We start from the raw sequence: 23,114 nt of genomic DNA, 5'->3' as shown, positions 1-23,114 counted from the left end.
ACTTTCAATGTTTGTCATCTTTGTCACCTACACGACTGACCCACCTCAAAAGAAACAGTTTCCAGTACGATGGGTTTTCTATCCATCAGGTGCTAAAGACCGAAGTTAAAGATCGCCGTAATTCTTTACTGGTGCATTTCCGGACACAGGTTCCCATGCTCAAAATACTTGCCTATGGGGCCTCTACTTACCCTATGATTTTTGCCAAAGTTATCGTTTACATCCTGTATATAAGGGGGAGAGATCTTGTGTGTTGTTTATCCATCGAGGGGCGTTGGTCAATTTTTGTTAGTTGAAAGCGTTAGGAGTAGTTTTAGTAATCGACAGGACGCTGTATTTTATGAGTTACGACCAGTGGAGTTGGATCCGACATATAATTTTGTTAAGGCCAGTTCTTGGAAAGGTGTTTCGGGAATGAGTGGTTGTCCCATCTTCAACGTAAGAGGAGAAGTGGTTTCAATTTACGGTCTTGGTAAAGTTGAGTGCAGGAGAATATGTAGCTCGAAATTTATATTAACTGAAGGAGAGAATTGTGCTTTAACAACCTTGGCGCCAGATGTGTCGGTAGATGTGGTACCGGAGAATTTCTTCAAAGCGGCAGTAGCCGATCTCTTAGGATGTGAGTTAGCAAATGGCAATTTGTACTACCTTCTGGAGGCGCCAACCGGGTCAAGCAAGACAATGTCCTTCACGGTCAATTTGTTAAAGAGCGTTAAACCTGGTTTTAGTGTTTATCTTCTCCAACCTACTGTTGCAGCCGTCAAATCTGCCTTTAATAGAATTTGCCAGTTGCTAGAAATGTCTGGAAGTGGTGAAGCAGATTATACAATTGAATTTATAGTCGGACAACAACATGAAGATTTTACCGACGTCATAGGACATGGAACCAGGCGATTGACCATTTTATCATATGGATCAGCTTTACGACGTATTCAACAGGTTGAGAACGCAGATTTTGTGTTGTTAGACGAGATACATTGCAGATCAGACCCCACAGTGATCGCGGGCGATTTGCAGTTTACTAAACGAGGTGCGAGGTATAAGTGTGTGCACTTCACAGCAACGGTATTGACGAGAAATAGAGCACAGCAGTTAGCAGAGGGCCTTGATATTTCGACCACGAGATTTGAGATCAGAGAGAATGTTAAGATGGACCAGCAGGTGGTTCTCAGTTCAACGAAGATGAATGGCTTTATATTGCATCCAATACTATTGGAGTTAAATTGGAAAGGTATTCTAAGAGAATATTGATCCCTATGCAACCAATAAGCAAAGGTAGAATCATATTTTTCTTGGCATAGAGGCGCGATTGTGAGAATTTGTTAAACTACACTTCTGGTAGGTACGGAAAGAATCGACAGTATATAGCTATACATGGTTGGTACCACCTTTAATGTCAACGAAATGACTGGTGACTGTTGGTGCTTTTGCACTGACGTAGTTGGCCAGGCTGTTACAGTACCAGGGTGTAAAGCGGTAGTCGACTTTCTCGAGGAAATGAAGCCTAGCACTATCCTACTTAAAGGTGACAGAGGCCTCGTTTACAAACACGACTTCGTTAGGCGGCGTATCGGATTGTCCACATCGAAACAGCGGAAAGGGAGAACAGGTAGAACTAACATGGGCTGGTATATTACACCAAGGGGAGTTCAGCCGGTGACAGATTATCCAATCGACATAAGAACAGCGGTAGTTGCGATGCTTCAATTGGAGGCAGAAAGAAGATTGGGCTGGTCTGTTATCATGGAGCACCACGACTTGGATTTAGTTCGGTGTATGCAGAGTCTTAAGTGGCTATTACCGGGAGAATAAAACGCTAGTGTTTGGTGGAGAAAATGCATGGAAGACATTAAAGACAATCCCAAAATTCGTTTGGGGGCGGTGAAGAAAGTGTTAAGCGGGAGTCTTTCTATGAAATTAGATCATGTTAAAAATGCGAACGGAGACTTGTTGTATCTTTACCTGACTCCAGTGATTAGCGATGAATTAGTACTAGTAACACAGACACAGCATGACAGGCTGAGACCTATGGGCCGAGCCGGTGACAATGCGTGGTATGATGGACTATATAATTATTGTTACAAAGTGGACACAGAAGATGAGAGAACAGACGTGCTTTTGGATGTAGATTTGTAGATATCAAGTTTTTTAGAGGCGGTAAACTATAATGACGAACTTAGCTTTGAGAATTAGCTAAAGAATATTAGTAGGCACGTGACCAGAGTGTTCCCATTTAGGAAGACGTTTACAGCTAGCTATTGTAAACATCTGGTTGACAATTGCCAACTAGACAGGAATGGAATGAGCTTGATTAGAACATTCGCCGACAGAGCTATTGCAGCGGCTGTCAAGCGCAAAGACGGTTTCAAAGCATGGATTAAATCAACAGGATTTCCGTTGCGGGAAACCGAACATTCAGCGGCTTTGCCAATGATTAGCTCAGCCTTTGTCACTGCTAAACAATTTTTGATGAGTAAGTGGGCTCTTGTCCCACTCTCATACCATGTAGGAGCTTTTCCCTCATTGATTAGTTTGATGGGAGCGGCATGGGTCGGCACCACCTTCACCAGCTTAGAAAAGGTACTAGGGAGGTCTATAGCGACGGTATTACTAGCAATCTTTAATGGGATGTTGGTGTATTTCACGACGGCGCCCTTGGCAATAGCAGCGTGCGTTGTACAATTAGTTGGGTTCACATTTAAAGGCCTGTTATCGGGTAACATAATCGACTATGATGTTTATGGGACTCCGATCAAAAGTAATGACAGAGCTTGGGATTTGATTTTCGGAATAACAGGAGGTGTTGGTGTAGGAATGTTGATCAAGAATCAATTACTCGTAGCCGCTCAATTAACCCTTTAACCTACGATTTAGATTCGAAGATGTTGGGCCGAAATCGTATACAAGCTCGCGCAGCGTTCGGGTAATTCGCACGACTTGTGTAACACGCTGATCGGGCCAATCGTAAACATGACGGGCATCGCCCGTGGCGTCAAAATTTATAAATTATGTGAGTCTGAGTCAGGCTATTGTTATCAATTTAAAATATATACCGGCAACGATAAAATAAACTGTGATGACAGCGCTTCGGAATGTGTTGTCAAAGAGCTTGCTGAGTCAGTGCTGCACAGGGGTCACACTTTATACATGGACAATTGGTATTCTTCCCCAAAATTATTTATGACGTTATCACATAAATATAAAACAAATGTAATTGGCACAGTACGTTCGAATAGGAAGAATATGCCAAAAGATTTGTGCAGTGTAAAATTAAAAAGGGGGGAATACGTAATAAGAAGATGCAACCGAATACTCGCTATAAAATGGAAAGATAAGCGAGATGTATATATGATGTCGACAAAACATGAAACAGTCGAAATTATTTCACAAGGATCCAACCACACCCTAAAACCGAGTTGTATTGCAGAGTACAACCACGGAATGAACGGAATTGATCTCCAAGGTCAAATATTGGCATGTTTTCCAGTAATGCGGAAATACATGAAAGGATACAAAAAAATTTTTTTTTATCTGTTTGATATTGGTCTTTTTAACTCCTACATTTTATGGAAAAACCTGAATGATGGAAAGAAACAATGCTATGTCGACTATAGGATCAATATAGCCGAATCTCTATTGAAGAATATGCCAAAACCGATTTATAGAGAACGAGGCGTATCATCTGTCGGAGATGCGCCAGACAGACTGTACGCGAAGGACTGGGCTCATTTTCCAAAGCACATTGATCCAACACCCTCTAAATCAAGACCGTCAAAACGTTGTACAGTTTGTCACAAAAATAAAAAACGTAAGGAAACAACATGGGAGTGTAAAAAGTGTAAAGTTCCGTTACATGTACCAGAATGCTTTGAACTATATCATACCGTTACACATTACTAATTTTGTATTTTGGATTTTTGTATAAATAAACATTTTGTAATAGACAATTTGTAATAAACAATTATTGCATCAGGCTGTAATTGCATATCAAATATTCCACGTAATATTCACTTCTGGCCCGACCATCGTACGCGGGCTATGCCCGTAATATTCACTTCTGGCCCGATCACCGTACGCGGGCTATGCCCGTAATATTTACGTTTGGCCCGACCATCGTACGCGGGCTATGCCCGTAATATTTACGTTTGGCCCGACCATCGTACTGTTATGCCGTAAGCTGCAGACTCGTCCAAATAGTTGCGGCGTCACAATATTAGGTTGATTTTTGATTGGGAAAGGTTCAAGCACTCGGACAAAGATATCAGGATATACTCTAAGGTTTATTCGGAGACTGAACACTGATGCACTCTTTACAAGATGAAACGTCCAAATGAGCCCGGAGGGCCAGGAGCGGTATGGTTTTATAGCTGTCGGCACAGCCGGGTTGAGCCTAGGCGTATGACGCACTTGTTTTGACTCCTTAGAGTAGTCAACAAGTTCGTCATCTATTGGTTATGACTAACCTTATCGCTATGAGTAATATGTACTTATTTCTATGGGGGCCTACGGCATGACAGTACGCGGGCTCTGCCCGTCATTGTAGGTTAAGGGTTAATGCCTCCTTCGAGTGGACTAGCATCTTTGACTGACATCTTTGGGCGTTGGTAGGCGTAGTACATTATTTGGCGTGTCAGGCGACGCAATAGTGTTGTTAAAACAGATGTATATGCTTTTCGTACGAGTGCAAGATGGTGACCTCCCATGGAGTTCACTTGGTGGCGCACTCACTGTGGCCATGGAGGCAATGACAATAAATTTGACCACTGGAATAATGTGTGTGGTGATAGCTGTTGGACTTATGGCGATAAGGACTGGTTTGCGGGCTGCAAAGTATCAGGCAGGAGTTTCTACGAAGAATGTGAAGGCGTCTGATGGCACGAACACTTATGTAGAGGATTTCTTTGGCAACTTTGATAAGTTTGCCATGAATGTGTTATGTTGTGGTGCTCTATTGTCTAATCCGAGCTCTATGATATCAGTGGCCATGGCATGGATAGGAAACTGTGTCAGACGAGGTGAAGTAAGTCGTAATTGTTTTAGAGATGCCTTTGAGGCCTATGCTGGCGTGCCAATAGCCCTAGCAGTGATATCTGAAGGCCTAGTGACGCTTATTGTTAGTAGGACAGATGAATATAATCGGCACTCATTAGATTTTTTCTCTTTGGCTCTTGGTATCCCTTGTTTCATAGCCGGAGTGTTCGGCTGTGTCTACTGGGCTAAGAGTCCTGTGGTGATACATGCAATTACAGATGTGTGGAATAACGTTAAGAGCTTCGTAGTGTTTGTGTGGAAGTATGCCCGAGCTTGGGTCGGTAATGTCGCCAGTTTCGTTGGTAGTTCCATTGGAGAAGGGATGATGTCAAAACTATCAGACGTTCTACCTTCTTGGTGTAAGAAGAAGACTGATGAGCTTATTATGGACGAGCGGTTTGCGATGTCTCGACCTGAGCCGGACAGTGTCAATGATTGGTTTTTGGACAGGATTTCAAAGAATGAATTGAGCCTGATAGAAAGATTGCATTATTCTCGTCCGATCTGCAAGTTTGATAGATATGGCAACGTGTTGCCGATGAGGTATTTAAAATTCGTGCGCGATGATAAGCAAGGACTTTCGATATGTAGGAAGTATACATCAGATGTTCCATTCGAGTTTTTTTTGTGTTACTGCCGAAGACCTTAAGGCTATAGTTCAATGTTTTGCTGCAAATGTCATTATTATGAATAGCAGTTTAGAGCTTAGCAGAGGAGATTGTAAGATAGGCATAGAATTATCCTATAATAATAACGTAGCAGTACATTTTGTTCACGTCTCCAAACGAATGTTGAACTTTAGTTTTTTGTTACTCAGCAAAAGCTCAGGAGTAGGTAGCGTAAATTATGTTTTAGAATATAGGGTGCCTGGTGGCCTGCTTGACACTTTGTTTGTCAAGTTGTCTTGTTTACATCCAGCGATCAAAGCTGTCTCAGGCCCTTTCGAGGATATATCGCCAGACGAATTAGTGGCTGAAACTAATAGTGTTTGCAATTGAGACGAGCATGGCGTACGTCCAGCTTGGCATAGGCTTGTCACCGCTGCACTCATGGGGTTTGTTGATAAAGCGGCAAACTTATTTGGTCTTATCTCCAAAATAAAGGAGAACGAGTTTGATCTTGGCCTCATACCGAAGGAATGGTGTATCAGACCAGAAGAATTGAGTGAGGACGAGTGGCTCCTGTATCAATGGCTGCTCTGGTCCCACTACGAGAGCGGAACACTTATTGGATCAAACGTTGAGAGATTGAGTGCAGAGCGGCAATTACCAGCACAATTCTTCAACCCCCTTATATATCTCTCACAATTATGTAGTATTGTATATAAATATAAGTGGTGTTGTTTGGGAGATGTGGCCTGTGTTGTTTTACTCCCAACCCAACAGCAAGGGGTTAATGGCAGATTCTAGAGGCCAAAATAAGACGAAAATCAAGAATTAAAAAGTTATTAACGTTTAAAGTTCCGCCCGTACTGAATTTTTTTCTAGAAAGTGGGTAAGATTTCGGGGGTAGGTCAATTCATCAAAATTATTGTAATTTACCCCCGCAACCGAAAATAATTTTTTCAGAACGATTTGAAATTTTTTAATTTTGTCGACAAATTTCACATCTTCTCGAATTTTTTTCTCGAAAGTGAGTAGGATTTCGGGGTATGATTTGAAATTTTTTTTCGCCGAGAATTGAGGCACCCCTACTTCCTGCCGATTTTTCTTAAAAATTCGTATTTTATTTTTAGTAATTTTGTTTGACGCCCTACAGAAAAGTTGTCTAATACTTTTTTTTGTAGGTACCCATGAACTCTACTTTAGAAACAAGTTTCATTCAAATATATTCACTATTGTAGGAGTTATGGTCGTTTGAAAATTTGACCATTCTTACGAGGTTGTTCTCATTTTGCGGGGTCAAGGATCCACTTTTCGAATATTTTTGCGATTTCTGCATATTCTTCATCTAAATACGCGTTGTTTGCCTTTTGAAACATTGAAATGGCCCAATCCGTTCAGAAGTTATGACATTTTAAAGATAGCAAAAAATTATGGAATTACATTTCTGGCCTGAAATTATATTTGCGGTAAGGAATTTTTTTCACGAAAGTGGGTACGATTTCGGGTGTATGTCTATTCACCAAAAATGATTATAAATGGACCCTAGCTACCAAAAAGAATTTTTTTAGAACGATTTGTAATTTTTTAATTTTGTCGAATTCTTTTCTCGAAAGTGGGTACGATTTCGGGGATATGTCCAATGACCAAAAATGATTGTATTTGAGCCCCGCAAGCAAAAATAATTTTTTCAGAATGATTTAAAAATTTTTTAATGACTTTGTAATGAAGCCTCAGTCGAGAAATTGATATTCTTGATTTTCGTGTTATTTTGGCCTCTAGAATCTCCCGTTAAAATTTTTCCCAGGGGTTGCCGGACACCCTGTATATAACAGTCTTACAAAGCAAAAAATAACAAGCCTCGATTTTCGAAAAAAATTAGCCATGAATCTGATATCTTGTAATAATAAATATAATTCTCTACCTACTGGACCTATTGGAAGAAAAGGAGGGCAACTTTAATTCGATAAGAAGGCGCTGTAAAATTTGTTATGAAAAGAACGTTAAAAATTTAAATTCTCAATCGGCAAGAAATTGTTCTGTAATAGTTGTGTGGATAAACCACATTTATGGTTGCCATGTTTTAACAAATTTCCCCGTAACATCCCTTTGTGATTGTATACAAACTTGTCACATAAATATAATATTAAACATATTTCAATTAAAATGTTTTATTTTAAACTAATACAGTATTTTCTCTATATAAGCTCGGAACTCGTCCACGATATAGGCAAATATCATATCCCCTCTACTTATCCCCACTGCGTACCGTTAGAACTAAGCACTCGCTGTATCGGCGAGTATGCCTTCCTATGGGCGGTTCCCCAAGATAGCGGCGCGTTTGACAGTCGGTCGTCGAACATTGTCATACGATACGGGCTCAAATTACTAAGGCAACACTAGTGCAATAATACAAATTTTTTATTTTTCGTTTTCTTGTTTTGAAACTTTTAACATGTCTGTGACAGTTTTCTGATTTAACTAAGATCAAGTACAACATAATTTTTATTATTGTTTTTCATAAATTATAATATACATTTGACCTTTCTTTAAAGTGTATCCTCATCTGAAAAAAGGAATTGTAATTTAATTGACCTATCATTTATTTGCCGAAATCGTGAGACAACTCAGAGTAAAATAAGTTGGTTAAACAGTTTAAATTCGCAAGTTATGTATATCTTTTCGGGTTATATCACTATTGCAGTAAACGATCGATACATACATATATGTACTGAAGTTATGACACGATTTAACTAGTACATATACAATATTAAATCAACAACGAAATTCATCTTTATTTTTGTTCTTCCTTTTTTCAAACTTCATCAACATATTCGTGACACTTTTCTGATTAAAATGACACCAAATACGATATACAATTTAGGTCCTATTTACTAACGCAATAAGAAATCAAAGGCATGCATCGCTCAAGTGACTCCACGTCGGCTGTATCGAAACACAGGCGATGTTTACGCGAGCCTATACAGAATCAGTATTTCATTCTGCGACCTCTACCAAGAGAGGTAGAAGTCAGAATTAGAACACCGATTTCGTATAGGCTCGCATAAACATCGCCTGTGTTTCGTTACAGCCGACCCGAAGCGAAGGAAGCGATAGCAAATTCGGCGATGCTCGGCCGCTCAGTCCCTCTTTGTCATATGCTCGCTGTTCTTTTCTATACTCGCCGCCTCCAGTAGGCGTCAACAAAGTATCAAGAATCGTTTCTCGTCCACGATATAGCCGAGCGTTGAGCCCCGAGAGCGTCGCTTCTATAGAGACAATACTGTATAGACATAATACAAAAATATCATGTGTGAGCATGCAAACATGCAAACGCGCCCTGTATTGCTTTCCGGGTATGGTTGAGCTCAGCCCCCCTCCCCCTTTTTTACTTACTTACTTCACGTTTCTTTTGTCTTGTCGTCTTGTGTATCGCCACGTGTTGTACTGCTGTATTTTATCTGCTAAATAAATCTTGTTTTGTCTTTTACTTAATCTGGGTGAAGAACGTTATTTCAACATGAACCAACAGGGCCCAGCGCGGGTGGCCCGAAGGAAATCTTGCAGTGAGGGTGCGACGTCGTCTCCCTCGATCACCACGCAGTTTCGAAAACAAGCACGCCGTGGGCGTAAGAAATAGGCGGTGATTTGGGAAAAAATAAACGGCCCTGATTGGAAAGGCCCAACGCGTGGGGTTAACCAGTCAGGGTTGTTTAACAATTTTGCCAGTGCGAACGAGGGGTGGACATGGAGACGAGCGTGAAAAGATTTCACTTGGTTTTGCGCGTGTATTCCTACATTTATCTATCCCAACAAATACAATGAAATTCTTATGAAATAGCCTTATGGTATAGAAAAAAGTTATTTAATAATAAGGAAAAATATTTAGTTTTCATATATCCAGTGGAAATTATTAATAATTGTATTTAATTTTTGGTTTAATAGTAAAAATTGACTATAACGATAACTTAAATTGGAATACAATGAAATTCTTATGATTCTGAAGATGAGGAGCAAAGGAAACTCTCAATGGATTTTCTAAAAAAAACTTTAGCCACTATAACGGAAATTATGGATCAATTTGTACAAAATGATTTAAATTTTGATAGAAGTTCAAAGGCAAGACGAAGTGTCATTGTTGCGGTATCTTGTTATCGACAACTGCTTGTTGAACGAAACAGAAAAAGACAGACGATTTTAGATGACTTTGTCACAAAAAAACAAAGAATATCAAATGAAGAAGAACTTTTTTTTATCTTCATGAATGATTTATGAATAAAAATCGATATTAGTAATAAATAAGTCTCTACTCAATGTATTAAAAAGTATTTAACAACAAATGTTACAAAATATATAAAACAAAAAAAGAACTGATAAATTTTCTTATTCTCTGTTCTTTTTCACTGATCCCCATTAGATATTTAGATATGTACGTGTTAAGTTGCCTCGTTTAACGCTGTTTCGTTTAGCGCTGGAAGCTATTGGAACGTATCCCCCGCGTTAAGCGGGGTCTTACTGTACACATTTTAAGAACCCCTGATCATATTTTAATTACTAAAAAAAAAAGAAATTTTTTTTTATTATTCCCACGTATGAGCGTACATATGTATATTATTGTTGGATATGTAGACATGCATTATGACGGAGTGCGCATGCCGACCTCGAGAGTGTGAATGAGAGACATCTACACTGGTGGACAAAATGATAAGGCACCGTTGTACACATAAGAAATTCCAGATGTATTTAGTAAAATCTTAAAGTTATTAGCAGTAAACTATGTTATAAGTGAGAAACTTCCTTTCAAGGCCACGTACCAGTCTAGACAAACAAAACACGGTGCATTGTGGTCTTTGAGTTTCATTGTTTCGAAATTTCAGGTGGACAAAATGTTAAGGCACTTGAAGTAGTCTGTTAGAAAACGTTGAAGTGTGCAGTTCTCTGCAAGTTTATCTTGTAGAAATTACTTATTAATAGTTAGTTTATAAGTGTTTAAATACTTTTTAACCCAAAATTAAATTATGGGACGAGGAACAGCATTAAGCGAAGATGAGAAGATTAAAATACTCCAGTTAAAGTCTAATGGAGAAAATCAAGTACAGATTGCAAAAAAACTAAAAAGAAGTCGGTGAGTTATACAGAATTTTTTACAAAACCCCGAAAAATATGGGAAACAGAAGTCAAAGGGAAGACCTGCAGCCCTTTCTTCAAGAGAAAAAAGATTAATTTTGAAAAAAGCATCGAATTCTGGACTTACGCCTCGACAAATTGCAGTGGATTGTGGAGTTAACGTATCGACTAAAACAGTGAAAAGAGTAATTCAAAAAACAAGCTATTTAAAACGGAAGAAATTTACTATAAAGCCGCCGTTAACAGACAAACATAAGACCGCCCGATTAAGTTTTGCAATAGAGCACATTCAATGGAAAAACCAGTGGAAACGAATTATATTCACGGATGAAAAAAAACTGAATTTGGATGGTCCAGATGGATATAAATACTATTTCCACGATTTAAGAAAGGAGCAAAGGGTATTAAGTCGCAGACAATGTGGTGGTGGTGGAGTAATGATATGGGCAGGTATCGGCTATAGAGGAAAAACGGAAATAGAATCCATTCAAGGCCGTATGAATAGTGCTGGTTACTTAAATTTAATTAAGAGACACATAGACACTTACGCTCGCAGAATTGCTGGGACAAAATATATATTTCAGCAAGATAATGCAGCTGTGCATACCGCTCGCATAGTAAAAAATTATTTTGAAACGGAAAATGTAAAGGTTTTAAATTGGCCCGCAAGATCTCCTGACCTAAGTATTATCGAGAATGTTTGGGGAAAACTCAGCCGAACATTATATGAAGGTGGAAAACAGTATAATACAGTGTCCGAATTAAAATCTGCAATTTTAGAAGCTTGGGAAAGCTTGGATCAAAATTATATAAAGGATCTGTACAGAAGTTTACCAAGAAGAATGATTGAAGTGGTACATCGTCAAGGGCAGTCGACACATTATTAAAACTTAAAAAAACTATGTAATCTTATTTCATTTTAATACTTTTGTAATTTTATATTGAAAGTGCCTTATAATTTTGTCTACACTCAATTTCATTTTCTTGGTATAAATAATAAATGGATTGAACGATTTATTTAATTTTTTCATATATTATGTCAAAACTAGTACCTTATTTTGTTGTGTATTCATATTCCACGTATATGTACAAATAGATGTTCATTTCCAAAAATTTTGAGGTGCCTTATCATTTTGTCCACCAGTGTATGTGAGAGATCGAGAGCGGGGAGATACAAGGAATAATACGAGGAGTGAACACGTGTCGAGACTGTATCTGTATGCATATCGTTTATTCTGTATCCAAATATATATATTGTTAATATACAACGTGGGTGTTCATTTACATTAACAATTATTAATACGATTGAGTATAAATGGCTGAATGAATTTAAATGAAACTCTACATTTAAGTTTTGTGTTCTCATTTCAAAGTCCGGTTAGACTTTGACTATAATCAGCCCATGGATAATAATGTTTATACCTCTTGTTTCATAGTTGTTCCGATACAAAGGCATAATTTATAAAAAATCTTTTAAATGTTTTGTTAGCACGAGTATTAGCAACGCGCGCATCGTAGCGGATATATGCGTCATCGAACAGGGATGGTTGACGCCCGCCCTTCTGCCTTCGGGTGTTTTTATTGCATGTGATGTAACGTGTGTATCGAAGCTCATACAATATATTATTAATAGTAAGAAGCAAACTCGCTTTATATCTACCTTGCCTTTAACTCTAACAGGTTATGTTGGAAGGTCGATTCAAAGTGCGCACGCGCCTGTAGAACTTTCTGGCACGTTCCATCCGTTCCTCGTGGCCTGCGCGCGCTGGTGTGTTCGCTGTCGGCCCGTCCGCGTAATCGCATGTTAAGTACACGCGATATTACATATGTAGTTCATATATATTCTTAAGTAAACGTATCCATAGTTCTATAACCGCGCTCTGCTACCTTCATTGCTTGCCCTCACCCCAAATCAACAGGTTATGGGCCTAGCAGGCTAGAAAATTTTTAAAGGAATGAAGTGGTAAAGTTAAAAAGGTTCGAAAAGGTAATCAGCCACACGCACGTGTTCAAAAAGTGAGGTTAACCACGTGTTGAATAGTGCAAAGTAAAATACACTTGTTAGCGACGACTTATTTTTAAGGGACGTCGAGGGCATTAGCTCGACGATATTTCGTTTCCGAACGATTTATGATAGGGACTTAGCCTGCGTGTGGCCCAAGAGGGAGGGTTGCAGGGATGCAATCCAGATGCCTGTCAACGGCTGGTGACTCGAAGTCACGCAGCTATCGGGCGTCATAGGATTGCTTATTGAAAGGAAACGTAGGTATGTTAGAAGAAGGCAAGCGACCCGACGTTGTCTTGCTTTAAAGAATAGGAACTCTGTTCCTTGAGGATCTGGCCACGGAGTGGGGAAGGCAAGGGTGCCTTCTGGTAAGAGGACTAAGCTTGACCTCTTGGCACTTACCCCAGAACCGGCACTGAGTGAAGTTCTCATTTTTACAAATTTCTAACACACTCCTGGAAAAAATTAAAGGAACACTATAATTTCCCGAAAATTTTGGTCATTTTCAAATGGCTGTACATCCACGAGAAATGGTCGCAAAAAATATTTAAAAAAAGCATTTTAACGCTTGAAGTCTCTAGTTTTTGAAACAATGGCTCAATCTTTTTTCTTCATCGATTATGATACTGTTTTATCCAGAAGAAGCGCAGGAAACGAAGTTTCAGAATTATTTGCCTTATTTGGACGTATGCACGGGCCAAAAGAATTTTTTTCAGATAAATCCAATGGAGGGCTCTTATAGCGCAAACATTTCTCTTTAATTTCGTTTTTTTGGTTTTCTTGTATAATTTTTATTGACCGAGTTATTTGCTATCAAAGCAAAAAAGGAACTTTTCACTTTGAACTTGCGAACGCATGATCGTAGAAACTTTTTCATGAGTGTTTTGGAAAGCAAAGAAATTATCCTTTCAAATCCTTTAGTTGTCAATTTAGTGAGATTTTTTTTACATCGTATAAAATCCATTTTAAAATGATCCCAAAAATTGCATATTTACCATTTGCTAGAAAACATGATGTCACTTCAAGGAAAATCATGGAATCATTCAAGTGTCCACGTTTTTTGTGAGGTGAAACTACCCGTCAAACACTGTGCAAAAGGCCGGACCGATCAGATTTTTTTTTCCGTATGTCCTCGATGGTCAAACATGCGATATGGTCTAAAAAATTGAAGGATCACCTGTTTTACGTTATGTTTCTCTGTCAAAACCCTTTCTTTTGTTCTCGCGGCTTTTGAACGATTGTTGAACATTTTCTTTTTGTTAGTTCAACGTCATTTTAGTAAAAAGAAAAGATTTCAAAAATTTTTAAAAAAAATTTATTCAAACTCTTCGCAATGACGAAAACTGTATTTCAATAACTGGTATTAGCACCACCCAAAGCGCGCCACCAGTTGGCATATGCGCAGTCGGATTTACACTTCATAGTGTGTGCGTCAGCATGGAGAGATAAGACCCTGCGCTTCGTCACTCACGCAGTATCTTTTGACTCCAAACTCACCCTCCGATGCGTGTGTGTATGGAGGCGCGTATTTGAGACAAGAAATCAAAAGAGTCTCGAGGAACATGGTGCAATGACAGTCAAGAGCTATTACCAAAGAAATCAATCGAGATTTAAAGGAGGAAGGGACAATGATAAGGCAAGTACAGCAAGGAAACCAAAGATAACTTGTTATAAATGTGGAAAGATAGGACATAAGGCAGTCAATTGTTACTCGAAGAAATACAGCTACAACTGTAATGAAGGTAAATCTCCAGAGTTATTTTATGCAAGTCATGAGAATAAAGATGAGACGTACATCATTACTGAAGATCCGGAGAAACAATATTGGTGTCTGGATAGTGGATGTACGGCACATCTGTGTAAAGATTCATCCAAGTTTGTTCAAATTAAAAGTACGAATAATGAAACGCTGAATTTGGCAAGTAATGCATACGCTACAGTAAAAGCGAAGGGTAATGTTTGTATTAAGACTTATAAAGATAAGGAAATAAAGGAAGTCGAGTTTGAAGACGCGTTATATGTGCCTGAATTAAGATCAAATTTAATGTCTGTTTCAAGAATGACTGACAAAGGAAATACTGTAATTTTTAAAAGTCATGAGGCACTTGTTGTTGGTCCAAATGGAAGAATAAAACTGAAAGCTGGTCGTATTGGTAACTTGTATTATGTTAAAGAGGAACCGAAAGATGTAGTTCAAAATATAGTTTTTAGGAACAAAACAGATTCTTTACTTAAATTGTGGCATGAAAGATTGGGTCATTTAAATATAAGGGACCTATTAGAATTAGTTAAGAAGGAACATGCCATAGGTATCAATAATCTAGGAGGGACACAGATGCCAGTATGTGAAACATGTATACAAGGAAAATTAACAAGTACACCCTTTCCAAAGAAGTCTCAGCGAAGTACAAGGTTATTACAGATAGTACACTCGGATGTCTCTGGACCCATGAGGACTGAATCTTTCAGAGGTTATAGGTGCATGTTATTGTTCACTGATGACTGCTCAAGATGGACTGAAATATATTTTTTGAAGAGGAAGGATGAAGTATTGCAGAAATTCAAGGAATTCAAGAATTATGCAGAAAGGAGAACAGGAAGAAAAATTCAATGCCTTCAGACTGACAATGGCCGTGAGTATTGCAATAGGCAATTTGATGAGTTTTTAAAAGGTGAAGGGATACAAAGACGGTTAACAGTACCTCATACACCAGAGCAGAATGGTGTAGCCGAAAGAAAAAATCGAACGTTAATTCAGATGGCCAGATGTATGTTGTTGAATGCTAATCTGAGCGATGGGTTTTGGGCAGAAGCAAACTCGCTTTATATCTACCTTGCCTTTAACTCTAACATGTTTCATACAGGGTGTCCACGCTAAAGTGTGACAGTCGCAATATTTCAATAATTATTTGTTAGAAAAAAGGACGAGCTTATTTTTCAGGCACTGGATAGGTGTCCAGTCATCGCCTGCTGAGAATGTTCGAGCTCGTCATGAATGTTTCGTTGCGTCGAACGATCGTCGCATTACGTCGTTACATGTCAAACGGAACACTTCTGTACAGCCATATTTGCATTTATATAAATTCCTATCTTATTCGTTAATTGTGTCTAAGTTTATTATTTCGTATCCTGACCTCATCAACACTATTAATGATACGAAAAAATTGTTTATATGTAAATTACAGGATAAGATAGCCTCTCCGACGATCCACAGGACCTACAGTCGCGTCGGTATTTAAGTTGACACTTATCATTTTTATAAAATAGCCGTAAAAGGATACAATAAAAATAAATAAAATACGAAATGTTTACAAAAATAAATTTATTCGTGTCTTAAGTAAATAATGTCACCTTATTAATTATGTTCATTTGAGTAACAATAGCATTAACAAATATTTTCTAATGAACGTCTATCGGAAAGTAAGTTGACAATGGTTATAAAGTAAATTATAATTCTATAAGTAACAGTAAGAAAAATATTTAATAAGCAGTTTGATACCCTTTGGCTTTAATTACTTCCAGTAAACGATTTGGCATACTGTGTATTAATTTTTTTAACGTTTTGGGCTGTATTTCATCTCATGCCTTTTTTAGTGCGGCTATCAATTTTGGTTTTGTATAGCGGTCCGATTTTGGTATTTTTCGATCGAGTTCGTCCCATAAGTGCTCAATCGGATTTAAATCAGGGCTCTGCGGTGGCCAAGAAAGCAGCAATATATTGTTTTCGTCGATAAATTTTGTAACGATCTTTGCAGTATGTTTCGGATCGTTGTCGTGTTGGAATATGTATCCTGTATCTGGCCCAAATTTTTGAATTGATGGAAACAAATTTTCTTTTAGAATATCGATGTATTTCGCTGCTGTTAATATACCATCAATAACTGTTAATTTTCCTACATTTTCATTGTTGAAGCAGCCCCATAACATTATAGACCCTCCACCGTGAAACACGGTGGAGGTGATAACATTTTGTTTAAAAGCTCCTCCTTTTTTCTCCACACATATTTCCTTCGTTTATTTGATTGTAATTCAAATTTTGACTCATCACTCCAAATTATGGATTCCCAGAATGCAGTTGGTTTATTAAAATGCTCTTTTGCAAAATTTAAACGTTTGCGAGCATTTGTTTCGGAAATGTGTGGCTTCTTCCTAGATATTCGACCATGCAACCCAGCTTCGTATAAACGGGATTTTATTTGAGTGGTCCCTATTGGCAAATTTAAATCTTCTTTGATCTGTTTGGCAGTAATAAATGGTTCCTTTTTTGTTATTTTAACAATTTCTCGATCCCGACGGGGAGTTGTTTTTCTTTTTCTTCCCGTTCTAACTAAATTTTCAGGTTTCCCAGTAGTCTCTATCTTTTTATAAATTTTTCGCACCCCTTCCTTTGATATCCCAAAATCTGTGGCAATCTGTTGCAAACTTTGGCCTTCTCTCCTTCTTTTATAAATTAATAATCTTTCAGACTCGTGTAATTCCCGTATTTTCGGCATGCTACAAGTAACCAATTCTTAACAATAACAATACATAACAAAAAAAAAACATTATATAAGAGACTAAATACATTATCAAATTATTAAATACGCGTTTAATAGCAAAATTTTATTAATGAAATAAAAACTTGATTACGTCAACTTACTTTCCGGCGAACCAAATTTAGGAAATATTTTTACAGATTGACTGTTATTTGATTGTACGCGGTGTTTTCGCTTTGACACTCACTGGTATACTGAGGCATTTCTTGTACATAATGTAAACAATGTCAGAATGTACGGAAGGACGCGTACAAGTGTTTAAATTATGGAACAATATCGTCAATACCAGAAATACAACAGCGTCAACATAAATACCGACGCGACTGTAGAATCCTTAACCCCAGGGCATTTCTTAGTAGGGGAACGAATCCTCTCACCACCTGAACTCCTCTCCGAAAATTCAAATATTCCACTTACCGTTCGTTGGAAGCTCGTATCTAACATGCACGAACACTTTTGGCGCAGGTGGAGCCGGGAATACACGCACTCACTTCAACAACGCGTAAAATGGCCGGGGAAACAGGAAAATCTCCGCCCGGGCAGATTGGTACTGGTCAAGGACGACCTCAACCCGACGACTCGGTGGCCATTGGTAAGAGTCGAGACCCTGCACCCCGGGAGGGACGGCCTTGTTCTCGTCATGACTCTGAGACAGGGCTCACGCACTTTCAACCGAACCGTGGCGAAATTGGTGCCTCTGCCCGTCCACGATGACCAAAACCTTGCTTAATATCGACACTCGAACCACATCTACCCCCAGCGTCTTTCATGACGAGCGGCGTACTAACGTCGTACTTACTACGACGCCACAACGAGAAGGGCCCGAGCGACGCCGACCACGTCCGAAGGGATCGATTGCTCGCATCAATTTCGACATCGATAATTCGATGTCGAGGCAGGCGGCATGTTGTAGACGTTTTCCATTCTGGTGCAATGGTTGTGTTATTTTATTTGTTCGACAATATTCGTTTGTATAAAACCTTTAATATAATGTACATAACATGTAAGATGAAATAAATGTTGCCGAGTGGTTGACTGCGCGTGCCCTGCCGCTGGCTCAGCGCCTCTCCCCCCAGACCCCGCGAGTGCCGTGGGTGAACCGAGTAGCACAGGCACCTCGGGAGGTGGGGCAAGAGGAGAGCGTCGAGCGCTAACGCGTAACGGTTGATCGACGATTCTGTCTGTCTTGTTTCGACCAGCGATCTAGCGTCTTCCTTACAACCTTAACGTTCCGTCGAGTTCAGAAGCAGAATACGTTTGGCAAATTTCCGAGTACGGAAATCCCAAACTATTCGAAACAGATAGGATCTCTATTTTGGCATAAACGAAAATTTTGTTTATGTTATTAATTTAAAAGATATGATGGTGAAGCTTTGTGTTTTAAATGGAACTATATATTTCTTTTTCGATCATGCGATAGTGCTTTCCAAGACAAATTCATTAAGCTGCAATTTATTCACCCGATTTTTGTTAGTTTTCAAGATACAACGCTTAGAAATTTACTGATTTTCAGCGGAGACGTCTCGGCTTGAGTGGCAAGTTAAACCTCGTACTTTATACCTTATACTTCAGGTAAAACAGTTTTATGACATTATCTGCTAACTCATGTTACTCTTCTAAAATGAAACGCTATGTTTTGTACCTTTAAAAATATTTGATTATGTCCTTTAAAATTTAAATCCAACCCATACTTTGTATTAAACTGGAAAACGAGATCACTTTTCCTTTGTTTCTAAACGGTTTGATGGTGGGGATCTCGTGACTCCTGGCAAAAGAGTTCAGTTGTCGATTGCCAGCAGACAAATGAAGTTATTCCTTTATTAAAGTTGATTTTATCGTGTTTGTTTTTTAAAGTTGATTTTATTGTGTGTGTGTAAAGTGACAGTATTTCGTGCCGTTGGGTAAGTTTTTAATAGTTGTTTTTTAATTAGTGCAATTAAATTGTATAATAAAAATAGCAGCATTTGAGGAAATCAAGAAAAAGTTTAACTATAGATTTCGATCTAGTTGGATGAATGATCCAAATTTAAAGTCATGGTTACGCGAAGTTCCAGGGGACAATACCGTTTTTTATTGTTCCATTTGTAGAAGAACTTTTAAGTGTCGATCCTCAAATGTTAAGAGGCATTTAGAATCTGCGAGGCATCCATTTTTATTAACTAATTTAAATCTTGATACAACGGAACGTCCGACAGAAACTGTCACGTCTCAATGTTCTAAGATTGAAAAATTTAAACCATGGTTGCGTGAAGTCGACGGCGTTCCGTCTTCTTATTATTGCTCAGTTTGTAAGATAAGATTAAAGCCGCGTTTATATATTTTAAACCGCTATGCAGATCCTAAAGGCCATCTTGAGAACTGCGTAAAAAATGGAATAGACGTGACTAGATCGAATGATTTCAATACGCAATCCGAAGGATCGGCTCTGTCGTTCGAGGAACAGCGGCATAGCGCGGAGATTCGCTATGCAGTCGCGGGCCGGATCTTTGAGTGCTTTAAAACTGTGTCGAAACCGATTTTGGACACTATGCAAATAAGTCGAACAAAGTGTACCAATATTATAACGAAGGTTCTGTATCCCTATGATCAGATCGTCTTTCTAGTGTTCTACGGAACAATAAATTTTCAATTTTTATTGACGAGACGTCGGACTCGACAAATGAAAAATGGATGACGCTTCTAGTTCGTTACATCGATCCCATGACTTTGGATGTACGATCGGAATTATTAAAATTAATTTATCTCGACGCGAAAGATTGTAGTTCCAAAAAGATATTTGAAGCATTTAAACATGAAATGTGGAAAAAGAAATTCCGATTAAAAACATCTTTGCCTTATCATGCGACAACGCGTCTGTCATGGTAGAGCAATATTGCTCATTCAAGACTGCTCTTGCAAACATTCTCGGCGATAACTTTTTAAGTTATAAAAATAATCGAAAGTCGAATTCGTGGTGGAACGTCTTTGACCAAAGTTGTTTGGCAGAACAACTGGAAAATGTGGTTTCCAGCCCAGAATTACGTATTACGGCAGAATATGGCGTTGCAGTTCTATGGGGCAGTTCCCGCATATAGCGGAAGTGTCCCCATACCCACGCAACAAGTTGTTGTACCCGTAGAGCTTGTACCGACTCGGGCGATCCGGCTTATGGAAAAGGAAGAAATAGTAGCCCAAGTATCACCAAAAAGGTATCCGAAAATAGCTTTTCACGACTACTCTGAGGGAGGGAACGATTCAATGTTCTTTCTCCGTCCAACATTCGCCCCTAGCGAGGACGAAAGGGTTGTTGAAAGAAGAATTCAATTCGATGAAGACTCCAATTTCGAACGCTACTTATTATAAGATGCTATCTCGTTCATTTCCTAAGGAATTTGTCGTCAATCAAGTGGCATTGCATCACTTTGCCGAGAAGGTTAATCAATATTTAAATGCTAGAATGTCCGATGAAGAGGCTAGGATCTTTTCGCGTCACATTCCGCAGGTATTCGCTTATCGGACGGTTGGGCAAGCGCTGTATATACTTAATTTAGTACATTATTTGCAATACAGAAAATCGAAAAATACCAAATTGTTCATCTTTGCGCTTTCTGCCATAGTATATGGAGACAAACAAACGGGATTCACTCACCTATCTAATATATTTAGGGGAGCGGAGGCTAATACCGTACAGCGGCCAATTCCGTTACATATATTTGTCTTTGTCACACTCGTTCGTTTAGTAGTGTTTCGCATCCTCGTCAGTTATTGCGTCATTCCGCGCAACGATTTCGGTGCAGTTGGATGTGTTGTGGTTTTGTGCTCGCTGTTACAACATTGTAACGTCAGAAAATAAGCCGTAAGTACTGATGGATATCTTAGAGGTTTATCTCCCAAGGAGTCTCCGTTTTTAGCCACTGTATTTGCGGCTGTTCTAGAGAAATATCAAGGAGAGGGGGTATGGGCTGCTGAGTGGGCCAAAACAGGAGCAGTAGGCATGGAAGATGCAAAGTTCATAGGCTATGCGATCTTCGCCAAGTCTCAACCTGATTTGAAGACTTCGGCCCAATTGATGCCTGGTGATGACATCCTTGAGAGTGCTCTAAAGCTCAAAGGGGACGGGAGCGACCAGCAAAGGTTAGAGGACAGGATGAGGACCGTTAATTGGTAATAGGTACCAAATTTAATTATATTCCAGATTATTAGAATTAAGTTTTATCCACATAACCTCAACTATTTTATTTCTTGTTTTGTTCTATTATTTAGGTTTTAATCAATTCTTGTTAACATTTTTAACCAATGAAATCTAAGGATATATAGATTGTAGTTTTTAAGATTTTAATTAACATTGTAATGTCAGAAAATAAGCCGTAAGTACATATTTTTATCAAATTCTGTAGTGCCGGTATTATATTTCATACTGTAAGACTATTTTGCATGTGATCATGGTCGATGTATCACTTTATTGCGTTTGTATTTGTAACTACACGTCGTTGAAAGCCAAAATTCGGTTTCGGAAATTTCCGTACACTGTACGGTATTACCCGCTATAACTATTTGTATTACATATGTTGATTTATTTATTGTTTTAGATGGCTCCAAGGAAAAAATGTACCTGGTCGCCACGAAAAATGAAAGACGCTGTGAAGGCTGTACAAGGTGGAGCTAAATTACGGAAAACTGCTGTTTTATACAACATTCCCGTAATGACACTGTTGAACATGCAAACGCGCCCTGTATTGCTTTCCGGGTATGGTTGGGCTCAGCCTCTACCTTCCTTACTTACTTCGCGCCTCTCTTGTCTTGTCGTCCGTGTATCGCCACGTGTTGTACTGCTGTATTCTTTTTTTGCTAAATAAATCTTGTTTTGTCTTTTACTTAATCTGGGTGAAGAACGTTATTTGAACATGAATCAACAGACACTCTCAGATTATGTGAAGAAAACAGACAGATCTCGTTCAGTCATTTTTAACAAAATGGGTAGAAAATCAGAAATGAAAGATCATATTCTGCTTCTAAGTAGGTTGTTTTACGGATTGACACCACATTCATTGAAGAGAGCTGTATTTGAATATGCAGAAAGAAATAAAATAAGAAATCCTTTTAACAAAGATTCAAGGGAAGCCGGAAAAGACTGGTTGTACGGTTTTCTCAAAAGAAATCCTGAAGTCTCTGTAAGACGCCCAGAAGCTACAAGTGTTAATAGGATCCTTGCTTTCAATTCCCAAGAAGTTAAATTATATTTCGATAACTTGAACCAGTCCATGATGAAACACAAGTTTCTTCCACATAGAATCTTCAATGTGGATGAAACGGGAATAAACAGCGTTCATAGACCTGATGAGATTCTTGCTGAAAAAGGACTTAAACAAGTTGGAGCAGCAACGAGTTGGGAAAGAGGAAAAAATATAACAATATGCTGTTGTGTCAGCGCTACAGGTCAATACATTCCTCCCATGATAATATACCCACGTCAGCGTATGCAAACCAGTCTAGAAAGAGGAGGTCCAAATGGAAGCATTTATAAATGCTCAAAGACTGGGTGGATCAATGAGGAGCTGTTTCTCGATTGGATAAAACATTTTAAGGAACACAGAGGATCAACTCCTGAGAATCCGGTGTTATTGATCCTTGATAATCACTGCAGTCATATTTCCCTCAACATCTACAACTATTGTCGTGAGTATGGCATCCATATGATAACTTTGCCACCACATACTTCTCATCGAACACAGCCCTTGGATTTAACTATGTTTGGACCACTAAAAAATGCGTTGCACAAGGAGTGACAGACGTACATGAATATGAATAATTACGAGAAGTTAACGCCTCTAGAAC

At 38.7% G+C, this 23,114-nt stretch overlaps 1 long non-coding RNA gene across 1 annotated transcript; it reads left to right on the top strand.

Moving 5' to 3' along the window:
- The first annotated feature begins 1,644 nt into the window (after positions 1–1,644).
- Positions 1,645–11,660, top strand: LOC122403882. The gene is made up of 4 exons (XR_006259656.1): positions 1,645–1,656; positions 2,479–2,487; positions 8,874–8,879; positions 11,504–11,660. It is a non-coding gene; the product is annotated as an uncharacterized LOC122403882 (long non-coding RNA).
- Positions 11,661–23,114: the final 11,454 nt, after the last annotated feature.

Source organism: Colletes gigas, unplaced genomic scaffold (assembly GCF_013123115.1).
Source record: "Colletes gigas isolate AHSC1104 unplaced genomic scaffold, ASM1312311v1 Colletes_gigas_Sc00083, whole genome shotgun sequence".
Lineage (NCBI taxonomy): Eukaryota > Metazoa > Arthropoda > Insecta > Hymenoptera > Colletidae > Colletes > Colletes gigas.
The sequence above is the reverse complement of the archived record's forward strand: the minus strand, read 5'-3'. Positions and strand labels throughout refer to the sequence as shown.